At 43.0% G+C, this 12382-nt stretch overlaps 1 protein-coding gene across 1 annotated transcript in view; it reads right to left on the bottom strand.

Moving 5' to 3' along the window:
* LUZP1 (leucine zipper protein 1) overlaps window positions 1-722 on the bottom strand; it is a 105844-nt gene extending 105122 nt beyond the window's left edge. Inside the window, exon 1 of the mRNA XM_060205517.1 lies at window positions 310-722. The gene's annotated coding sequence lies outside the window, so the exon portion shown is untranslated. The remainder of the gene's footprint in view (window positions 1-309) is intronic.
* Between the last annotated feature and the right edge of the window lie 11660 nt (window positions 723-12382).

Genomic DNA, 12382 nt, shown 5'->3' with positions numbered 1-12382 from the left:
AGACGGCTGCATGCAGCACTTGGCTGAAATACTAATGGGCGGGCCGCGCGGGAGGGCTGCGCAGGGAGTCAGGCGCATTTGCCGCAGTGACAGCTCTGCGCTGCCCAGGGCTTGGGAAGCCTGCGGGCCAGCGCGCTCCCTGCCTTTCCCACCCACCCGGCAGGGCGTTCCCGCCTGCCGGCTTCCTGCAGTCCAGGGCAGCGGAGGGGGAAGGAGCAGAGGGGCCGCTGGGCCTGGCAGGCCTGGTTCCTGGCTTTCTCTCCACGTTTCCTGAGCTGGACAGGCCGGGGGATGGGACCCAACACAAACCTCTTGTCCCGGGAGTGCCGCCAGGAAATCGCGTCCTGGTTAACTCGGGTCCCTCCCTCCGTGCTGGAAGAGTGCGGGTCGCCCCATCATCTGCTGTGTCTCTGCAGCTCCATTTGAGGTGACCCACTCACCCCAGAAGGAAGCAGAGAGACAGAATGGCAGATCCCAGAGCCCACCACAGAGGGAGATTCCAAAGCTGTTATGTAAGTTTCTTAACTCCGTCTTCCGGATGAGAAAACGGAGGCTTAAAAGGAAAAAGAAAAAAAAAAAAAAAAAAACCCGTGATTTAACCAAGGTCGTGATTAAAAAAAAAAAAAAAAAAAAACACTATTAATAAAATAGAGTGCCCAATACATGCTAGGCACTGTTACAAGTGCTCTAAATCTATTTTTGTCATTCAGTCTCTAGAATCTTTGAAGATAACTTGTCCCCAGTTTATAAGTGAAGAAACTGAGAGCCATACAGGCCAACCAATGGCTTCTCTTATGTCACCTCATTGCAGAGCAACAGAGTGAGGAAATAACTCCTATCTTTTGCTTCCAGCACTCCACTATCCTGCTTTCTGGTTATAGTTGAGTAAGTAACGTGAAAATCGGAATTTTGTTTCTGGGTCTCCAAAGCCTTGGCACAAAACAGGTGCTTAAAGAAACCTATGGAACCTGGCACAGAAGTTCAGTTAAAAGACTTGAAACCAGAACCTTATGCATTGCTGGGCATGTGCTCCATCTCCCTGAGCTATCTCACTGCCCCTTTTACCCTCTTTGTAAAAGGAAATGGCTCAAGGGTCTAGGAGACAGCTCATTCAATAGAACACAGCCCTTACCATGCTTGAGGTCCTGGGTCAAGCCCTGGCATCACATGGGGTATCATGATGACACTAAGGATGATTGCCATGTATGGTATAATGGTGCTGCAATATGGTGTTTCTTCTTTCTCTGTCTGTATCTCCTCTCTCCCCAAAAATCAAAAGAATGAATGGCCTAGTGAGTTATCACAATCAGGTAGCACACATAACTTGACTGTGAAAGGTTCCAGGTTCAATCTCTGGCATCACCAATAACCAGAGCTGATTGGTGCTCTGGTCAAAAACAGATAAGCAAAAAGAATGAAAAAAAATTGACCATGGTCAGGAGATGGTGCAGTGGATAAAGTACTGGACTGGACTCTCAAGCATGAGGTCTGGAGTTCAATCCCTGGCAGCACATGTACCAGAGTGATGTCTGATTCTCTCTCTCTCTCTCTCCTTCTTTCCTTCTATCTTCCTCATTAATTAATAAATAAAATAGGGGGTTGGGCGGTAGCGCAGCGGTTAAGCACTCATGGCGCAAAGTGCAAGGACTGCCTTAAGTATCCCAGTTCCAGCCCCTGGCTCCCCACCTGCAGGGGAGTCGCTTCACAGGTGGTGAAGCAGGTCTGCAGGTGTCTATCTTTCTCTCCCCCTTTCTGTCTTCCCCTCCTCTCTCAATTTCTCTCTAACCTTCCATCAATGAACGACATTAACAACAACAATAATAACCACAAGAAAGCTACAACAACAAGGGCCACAAAAGGGGGAAAAATGGCCTCCAGGAGCAGTGGATTCATGGTGCAGGCACTGAGCCCCAGAAATAACGCTGGGGGCAATAAATAAATAAATAAATAAAATATTTTTTAAAAAGAAAAAAATTGACCTAAGGAGACTGCTCAGAGGTGCCTCCAGGCCCTGGGTTCATACCTAAGAACTACATTAACATTAGAGTAGATTGTCCAATAAGTTTAAGTTCCTTGTGAACCAGAACAATGTCAACTGGTCATTAAAGATGTTCTCCTTCCATGTATAGAATTGTTTCAGAGAAAAGCAACCTGTGTTATATTTTCTAAAATCCTTTGCAATTCAGCACAATTCAATATGTGACTAGGATATATATCATACTGGATGACAAATGGCTAGAGACAATTGTCCTGCGTCCAAATCAAATCCAAGATCAGAGGTAGGTATGGTCACCCAGGAGGTGGTACAGTGGGTGGAACTTTGGACTCTCAAGCATGACATCCCAGGGTCAATCCTCGACATCACATGTATCAGAGTGAGGCTTCAATTCTCTTTCATAAATAAGTAAATAAAAGACATATGTGTGGTAGGCCTGTGAGACAGTTCATTTCGAAGATACCTACTTTGCCAAAAGTGACACCCAGGTTCAAGCCCCTGGTATACCGTATAGAAGTACTATGGCATTCTGAGCAGTGGACTCTCTCTCTCTCTCTCTCTCTCTCTCTCTCTCTCTCTCTCTCTCTCTTTCACTATCTGAAAATTTTGGTCTATGGTAGTGAAGCCCTGGCAGTGACCAAAAAACCAGACCAAAACAATAATGAAGTGATGGGGGCCCAGTGACTAGAGTACTTGACTTGCAAGCGTGAGGTTCTAAGTTTGATTCCCTAGCATTACATGTACTGGAGAGATGCTCTGGTTCTCTTGTTCCCTCTTTATCATTGATAAATGAATAAATAAGTAAATATATGTTTGCTTTCTCTGAGCTCTTTTTCCTCCATCTGCCTACTGGATGCCAATACTAATGTGATGTTGGAGGCCACATGCTGAATGTGTTAGAGTTTTGCTTATCCTGGTTCTGACTTACTCACTGAACTGAGTGGGGCATACATTGAATTAACTTTTTTTTTGCCACCTTGGTTATCACTGGGGCTCAGTGCCTGCACCATAAATCTACCATTCCTAGTGGCTATTTTTTCTTTTTTCTTTTTGATAGAGACAGAGTAATTGAGAAGGAAGACAAATATAGAGGGCTGAGGAGATAGTATAACAGTTATGTAAAAAGTCTTTCATGCCCGAGATCCTAGATTCAACCACCAGCACCATCATAAACCAGTGCTGAGAGAAGAAAGAGAAAGAAAGAGACACATGCATATATAGCACTGCTTCATTCCTCAAACTTCTCTTATGCAAGTGGGGATTTTTAAGTTTTATTGGTGATATAATATTTATTTACAAGATTGTAGGATAATAGGGGTATAATTCCATACAGTTCCCACCACCAGAGTTCTGTGTCCCATTCCCCTCCATTGGAAACCCCTATTATTTATCCCTCTGCGAGTATGGACCATAATTCTTTTTGGGGTGCAGAAGGAGGAAGATATGGCTTCTATAATTTCTTCTCTCCTGGACATGGGCATTGGCAGGTTGATCCATACTCCAAGCCTGTTTCTATCTTTCCCTAGTGGGATAGGGCTCTGGAGAGGTGAGGTTTCAGGAAGCGTTGGTGAGGTCATCTGCCCAGGGGAGTCAGAACAAAACCACAGTAGCATCTGGAACTTGGTGGCTGAAATGCAGTAAGATGGAAAGCAGGGTAATATTAAACCCTGATCCTTGTGCAATGTAATGTGTGCACTCTACTGGGTGCACTACCACTGGCTCCTTGAACTAACATTTGATTACTGACATCTTGGGACTTCTCTGCAGCAGTTAGAATACTTTAACTCTCACTGGGGCTAACTTGGGTTTATTGTTCCATCTTCCACATTCTCACACAGAGGACACCTAAAATACATTCATCTACTAATTACTGTTTCTAGCTGGCTCAGCTTGTCAGCAATAATCTGTTTAACTCATTGATGAATTATGTCCTATTTCAAAAAGGGTTTGGAGTGGTTTCCACTGTTGTCTCAAGCCCATTTTATGGGTAATTACAGAGCAAGCATCAAGAGGTAATGAAAGCCTGGACCAAAAACCTGTGGGGGAAGAAAAGATGAAAAATTGACTAAATATAGCAGAAGTACTTGGCTGAGTTTTCTCGGAGTAACAACTGTGACACAGTGAAAAACCATGGCTCTGAGTTTCCTGGCAGTCAAAGTAAAGAGAGAAACAAGATGAGTTACAAATTATATGAAAAGGAGTAAAGCTATGATTAGGTGATCTGACCCTGGAACTAATTGGGTTGTTTTGAAGCCCAACTCTACCACTTACTGGTCATGTAAGTTTAGGCAGTTATTTGATTTCTCTATGCTTCTGTTTCTCTGCCTGAAAAATGGGGAATGCTGTAATAATAGCATCTCTCTCTTAGGCCCTTGGGAAATTAAGTGAGTTAAAGCATATTGGGTTTCTATAACAGGCCTATGATGTGGTACATTCTATTTAAGAATTAGCTATTGTGGGGCCCTATTCAGGGAGTCCTGAGATTCCCAAACAGACATGATGGGCCTAGACCTCAAATAAATCCCTTTCTCCATTGTTACCGGTCATTTCTATCAGGGACAGCACAATAGACCCCTTTGTGGGCCCCCCATAGGACCTTGCCCTCAACTTGGATCAACAATACTAGAGAATGTTCCATCCTCTGAAGGGAGGCTGGACAACATACTCTATGCTACACCTGAAGAAGATGGGTCGATAGTGAGGCAGCTTGGAATGTTCCTACTCATGACCACAGAATGTGAGCTCAGATCTACAGGGATGCAGAGGTCACATAGGCTCCTAAGTGGAATATGGGCCCCAGACCAAATCAAATCGATGGGGTTTACAATATTTATAAATATCAACAATATTTATACACCTTTCCCATATTAGGGAGCTACTCTCTTCCCTGATCCAGATTTCTGTTCCTTTTCCAGCCATGACATCATTTCCCCAGACAATAACTTGGATCCACCTGCATATCAGATTTCATGCTCAGGGAAAAAAAAAAAAAAACTAGTATAGCCACAGACCCTTTGGAATATAACTAAAATATGCCTACTAGCTATCTACAAAATGAAGAACCCCCCAACTCTTCATCTGCTCTATTCCTGCACTATTCATGATTGATCAACATTTTGTTTGGCTTTGTATGTTAACTCTCTTTTCAGCCACCAGGTTCCAGATGGTAACATGATGCCAACCAGACTTCCCTGGACAGACAACCCCACCAATATGTCCTGGAGCTCTGCTTCCCCAGAGCCCCACCCTACTAGGGAAAGAGAGAGGCAGGCTGGGAGTATGGATCGACCTGTCAACGCCCATGTTCAGTGGGGAAGCAATTACAAAAGCCAGACCTTCCACCTTCTGCATCCCACAATGACTTTGGGTCCACACTCCCAGAGGATTAAAGAATAGGAAAGCTATCAGGGGAGGGGATGGGATATGGAGGTCTGATGGTGGGAATTGTGTGGAGTTGTATCCTTCTTATCCTATGATTTTGTCAATGTTTCCTTTTTATAAATAAATAAAAAAGAATTAGCTATTGAATCAAGGAGCAGAAGCAATCTAAATGCCCATCAACAGATGACTGCCTAAGGACGTTTTGGGGTGTATTTTCAAGGGAATACTATCCTGACATTTTATTTATCTATTTGTTTTTTTATATTTTAAAAATATTTAGTTTATTATTTGTTGGATAGAGACAGAAATCAAGAATGAAGGAGAGAGAAAGAGAGAGACACACACCTGTAGCACTGTAGACACCTGTAGCTACCTCCTTGCAGGTGGGGACTGGGGCCTTGAACCTGGGTCCTTGCACATTGTAACATGTGCATTCAACCAGGTGCACTGCCACCCAGCCCTTATTTATTTATTTATTGCCACCAGAGTTATTATTGGGTTTCAGAACCAGCACTATTAATCCACTGCTGCTGGGGGTCAATTTTTCTCTTTCTCTCTTTTTTCTCTCTTTCTCTCTTCTTTCTCTTTTCCCTATTTTTTATTTGATAGGACAGAGAGAAATTGAGAGGGGGGAGATAGAAAAGGATAGAGAAAGAGAGGCGCCTCATGAAGACACCACTCATGAAGCTTCCCACCTGCAGATGGGATACTAGGGTTTGAACCCTGGTCATGAGAGGAGAGGAAGACAGAGAAGGGAAGAGAAAGATAGTCACCTGAAGACCTGCTTCAACACTTGCATTGTAACCCCCCTGCAGGCTCTAACCGGGTTGCTTGCACCAGTCCTTGTGCTTCATGCCATGTGCACGTAACTCAGTGTGCTACCTCCAGGCCCCCCATACCTACAATTTATAAAGATGATATTGTATTCTTTGGGGCAAAAGGTATGGAATTGGAAGTGATTATACTTAGCAAAGTTAGTAAGGAAGTAAGACAACTGGATGGCTCACTGTCTCTAATACTTAATGGTGGTTATCATGGGGGGGCGGTGGGAAGGTGTCACAGAAATTTGGTGGTGAGTGTGGTATGGAACTGTAGTTCTATAATCTTATATATAATATTGTAAATCATTAAGTTACCAATAAAGTAAAAATTTAAGATTTATTTATTTATTGGGATGGGGAGACAGCATAATGGATATGCAAAAGATTTTCATGCCTGAAACTCCAAAGTCCTGTATTCAGTCCCCAGTACTGAAGCCAGAGCTGAGCAGTGCTCTGGTAGCTCTCTGTATCTTTCTCTCTACCATTAAAAATAAACAAATAAAAATAATTAAAAGTTAACAAAGAAGAGTATTTATTTATGAGAAAGAGAGAGGGAGAAACAGTGGGAATATCACTCTGCCATATGTGCAGCTGGAGATATAATTCAGGACCTCATGCTCAAGGCTTCAACACTTTATCTGCTATATCACCTCCAGGCAACTAAAAAGTGATATTAAGGGGCCAGGTGGTAACACACACAATTAGGTCCACATGTTACATTGTGCAAGGACTTAGGCTCAAGCCCTCAGTCCCCACCCGCAGAGGTGGGGAAGGTGGGGAAAGCTTCACAAGCAGTGAAACAGTACAGAAGATTACTATCTTTTCCCTCTCTATCTTCTTCCGCTTTCCTCTGTCTCTACCCAAAAAACAAATAAATTTAAAAAATGATATTAAGAAAGAAGTAGTAGGGGGTGGGCTATGGTACGCTATGTTGAGCACACATACTACAGTGCACAAGGACCCAGGTTCAAGCCCCACCTGCAGGGGGAAGCTTTCTGAGTGGTGAAGCAGTGCTGCAAGACAGTCTCTCTCTCTCTCTCTCTCTCTCTCTCTCTCTCTTTGCCACCAGCATTTTCAGTGGGGCTTAGTGCCTGCATGGTGACTTCACTGTTCCCAGTGACCATTTTTAAAACATATTTAAAAATTATCTTTATTTTTATTTATTTATTGGATAAAGACAGCCAGAAATCAAGAGGGAAGGGGGAGATAGAGAGGGAGAGAGACAGAGAGACACCTGCATCTCTGCTTCACCACTTATGAAGTTTTCCCCCTGCAGGTGGGGACCAGGGGCTCAAACCTGGCACCTCACATACTGTAACATGTGTGCTCAACAAGGTGCACCACCACCTGGCCCCTCCCAGTGACCATTTCCCCCTATTTTTTATTTGACAAGATAGAGAGAAGTTGAGAGGGGTGGGGAGATAAAGAGGTAGAGAGAAAGAGAGACATCTGTAGCCCTGCTTCACCACTTGTGAAGTGTACCCCCTGCAGGTGGGGAGCTAGAGCTCAACTGTGGGTCCTTGAACCTGGTGATAGATGTGCTTAATTGGGTGCACCAGCACCTGAGCCCCTCTTTCCATTTCTTCTTTCTTTTTTAAAATTTTTAAATATTTATTTATTTTCCCTTTTTGTTGCCCTTGTTGTTTTTCATTGATGTTGTAGTTATTATTGTTGTTGCTCCTCTTTCCATTTCGATCTCCCTCCCCTCTAAACTCTCCGTATCTATCCAAAATAAATATTTAGATAAATAAGTTCAATTAAAAAATACCTGGGGCTGAAGAGACAGCATGTTTATGTAAAAAAAACTTTCATGCCTGAGGCACCAAAGGTCAAAAGTTCAATCCTAGCACCACTATAAACCAGAGCTAGCTACAGTGTAGTCTGAGTGGGAAGAACTGTATCAGTGACTTGGTAGAGACCAAACTTTCTCTGCCCTAAACTCAGAGGGATATGTTAGTTAAACTAATATAGTGAACTGAGTTTTGTGACATGTAATTATTTTAACTGGACTTTGGGCCAGACAAGATTCAGCACCCTTTTCACTGCACACATTTGGGAACCCTTTCGGAGGTAACCTGGGGATGAAAGTGCTTCTCTGCTGGCTGGACGACAATGTAAGTATAGTAGACAAGAATAAAGAGGCTGATGACAGGCAGACCCAGGGGCATTTCTTAACCTCTTCAAGCCTCAGTTTCTTCATTTATACAGTGAAGTATTCACATTTATACAGTGAATAATTAATAGTACCTGCCCAAGAGAGTAACCATAAGGATTACATGAAAGAATATATATACCACAGAGAGAGCCAGGTGGTGATACACCTGGTAGAATACACACAGTACAGAGTACAGTGTACAAGGACCTAGGTTCAAATCCCCAGTCCCCACCTGCAGGGGGATTCTTCAGGAGTTGTGAAACAGTGCTGCAGGTATCTTTCTCTCTTCCTCCCTATCTCCCCCTACCCTTTCAATTTCTCTCAGTCTTTATCCAAAATACACAAATAAAAAATTTTTAAATGTCACAGTAATAATTACTGCAATAACAAGAAGACTATAGTACACAGCACCCACAAAGTAAGGGAAAAGTCAGCAACACAAAACCGGGAATCTTACTTGAGGTCCCTGGAGTCTGGAGGGTAATTTTTAATGTAATTTGTATAACTTTATCCCAAGTTTATCAATGCCTTTTGTCTTTGCTTCTGTTGGTATTTCCTTTGCCTACTTCAGTGTCATATGTAGCCTGGGTGTGCCCATTCTTTGGAGCCACCAAGGTGTAGAGAAGTGATATAGGCAGGATGACCAACCTGCCATGACACAACTTATCTCTGAGGGGAACTTGGGCTTCCGAGTGTTGGGTACTACCTGTATACCCAGAACACATGATCTCCTTCAGCCCCCATAGCAACTTCAAAGAGTAAGCCCTACTCATAATCACATCTAATTGATGAAGAAACTGGGTATTAGAGAAGCAAAACACCCCGTCCCTGTACACAGCAAAAAAGGGGTAGTAGCACTGGGACATGAAAGTGACACATCCATCACCATTGTGTGCTGCTGATAATTAGATACACTGCCTTTTCACTAACCTGACAAGGTTCTTATTCTCTCATTAGCCAATCTCTACTTATGCTGTCTGTTTTTATCAAGGATCTTCTAAAAAAAACCTGCTTCTGGTACCTCCTGCCTGGTCCCAGGCTAGTCCTTTACTCTGTCAGGATTATTTTATGAATATGACAGACAAGTTTCACTGGGGTGCCTTAAGCTGATCAGCAGCCCTAAATGGATGGAAAACCGGCACCATCGCCATCAACTCAATCCAGCTTGAAGCTCTCATTTGCTCAGCACCTAGATGCTTTTTCTGACTTCAGGCTACCCACTTCCATTTCTCCCTTCAGAAGTCAGAGTGGTTGCACTCAACATTTATCTAAGTCATTGCCCTGCTGAATAATCTTCAATAGCTTCTGTTGCTCTAGGATAAAGTTCAAAGTCAATAGCCTGATTTAAACCTCAAGTCCCACCCAACCTATTTTGCCAACCTTCTGTTCCTATCATGCATACTTATACTTGACCCTCTGTGGTCCCAAATATTCAGTGTTTCCAGCTCCAGAACCTTTGTATATGCAGTCCCCTGTGTGATAGGAGATAGACAAATGTGTGAATGAGCAGACAGGTTTATGTTGGACTGTGAGACTGCCAGAGTCCACTAACCTCACCCTCACCAGAGACTGAAACTAATTTATAAGGCAGATGAGAAGCTACAATTCCTATCAGGTATTGGTTGATGTTGATATGATGTCCATGGCCAAGAGATTAGCAGCGGATCTAGGCTATGATATCTCCTTGATTGAGGAAAAATTCACCTCTCTCCCCCACCTTCACCCACATATCTATAGTAAGTATACAGTGCTGTCCCAAAGCTGGCACAGACAGCCCGTTGCATCTTTTTTACTGGCTAAGTAAAATTGCTCTCGATGAGGTACCTCCTTTCGCTGGCACTCCTGCGCCACCTTGTGGTCTTACATAGAATAGACTAGGATTTCGGAAATGGCTCTCACGTATCAGTTACCTGTAAAATCCCTCCCCATTTTGCTGGAAGTCCTCTTCCACTTTCTCTTCTTCCCTTTCCTTCTCCTCCCGACACTTCTTGCTTGGTTAACTGAGTATTCTACCTGGTGAGCCATCTCCTGGTGTCAAAATGTATGTTTTAAGTTAACCAAGTAGGGCAAGCAAGATAGCTCACCTGGATAGTGCTCTTGTATTATCATGTGTGTGGCCCTGGTTCAACCTGGCCCCCACTATGCTGGCGGAAGATTCTTTCCCTCCTTCCTGCCCTCTGTCTCTTCCTCCCTCTCTCTTAACATATTTATTTATTTATTTATTTATTTATTTATTTATTTATTGTCCAGAGCAGTGATTAGCTATAGTTTATGGTGGTGCAAGGGATGAACCTGGGACTTTGGAGCCTCAGGCATGAGAGTCTCTTTGCACTACCATTTTGCTATCTATCCCCGCCCTATTTATTTGTTTTTTTTTCTATTTTATATTTTTATTTTCCCATTTGTTTCCCTTGTTGTTTGTCATTGTTGTTATTATTGTTGTTGTTATTGCTGTTGTTATTATTAGATAGGACAGAGAGAAATGGAGAGAGGAGGGATTACAGAGAGGAGAGAAAGATAGACACCTGCAGACCTGCTTTCACCACCTGTGAAGCAAACCCCCTGAAGGTGGAGAGCCGGAGGCTCAGAGGGTCCTGGGTCCTGACACCTGTCGGTGTGCTTTCCGCCATGTGTTTAACCCACTGGGGCACTGCCCTGCTCCCTTTATTATTATTTTTATTTTTTTTTAATGAGAGAGATACAGAGAGGAATATACACAAAGAAAGACCAGAGCACTGCTCAGCTCTGGCTTATGGTAGCACCAGGGATCGAACCAGGGACCTTTGGTGCTTTAGGCATGAAAGTCTTTTTTGAATTTGCTGTCTCCCCAACCCTATCTCTTGCTTTCTATCTGGAAAATTGGTGAAGCCCCAGATGACAATTACAACAAAGTTCACCCAAGTAATCTATAACCCTGCCTCCTTCTTTTTTAAAATGTTTTTTTAATATTTATTTTTTTATTCTCTTTTGTTGCCCTTGTTTTATTGTTGTAGTTATTATTGTTGTTGTTGGATAGGACAGAGAGAAATGGAGAGAGGAGGGGAAGACAGAAAGGGGGAGAGAAAGACTCCCCTGCAGGTGGGGAGCCGGGGGCTCGAACCAGGATCCTTACACCGGTCTTTGTGCTTTGCGCCACCTGTGCTTAACCCACTGCGCTACCGCCTGACTCCCCCTGCCTCCTTCTTTACCTTAGTAGGCAGGTTGCTGTCTTACTCATTCCATCCCAAGTGTGTGAGATAGAAGATGCTTTATTGAGTTTGAGTGTGAATTAATAGAAGCCTTGTACAATTCAGTGAGGGATATGATAGTCCTGTCCATGCCTGGAGTCTTTTAAAAATTAATTAATATATTTATTTTTATCAGAGCACTGCTCAGCTTTATCTTATGATACTATCAGGAATTGAACTTGAGATCTCAGACCCTCAGGCATGATTTTTTTGAATTATATTTATTTATTGGATAGAGACAGCTAGAAATTGAAAGGGAAGGGGAGATAGAGAGTGAACTCTACTTCACCACTTATGAAGCTTCCCACCTGCAAGTGGGGACCAGGGGCTTGAATCCAGGACCTTGCACACTGTAATGTGTGTGCTTAACCAGGTGTGCCACTGCCTGGCCCCTATGCATGGATTTTTAAAATTTATTGATTTAATAACGATCAACAAGACCACAGGATAAGAGGAGTACAATTCCATACAATTCCCACCACCAGAGTTCCGTATCCCATCCCCTCCATTAGAAGCTTTCCTGTTCTTTATCTCTCTGTATGGGCCCAGGTTCATTATGGGGTGCAAAAGATGCAAGGTCTGGCTTCTGTAACTGCTGGCATGAAAATTTTTTTTTGCATAACCATTATGTTGTTTTTGTAGCCCCATGTCTGGAGTTTTGTGTTTCATTTGGAATTAGAATTTTGAATGGAGTATGAAGAAAGTATTTAGGATGAACAAAGTGATGGCTGTAGTGAAACCATAAAACCACATTTATGGGAAACCAAAAGACCCAGAATGTGGACTTCAGTATAAAAAAAGG

This window comes from Erinaceus europaeus, chromosome 13 (assembly GCF_950295315.1).
Source record: "Erinaceus europaeus chromosome 13, mEriEur2.1, whole genome shotgun sequence".
Lineage (NCBI taxonomy): Eukaryota > Metazoa > Chordata > Mammalia > Eulipotyphla > Erinaceidae > Erinaceus > Erinaceus europaeus.
This window is presented reverse-complemented; position numbering and strand designations above follow the sequence as displayed.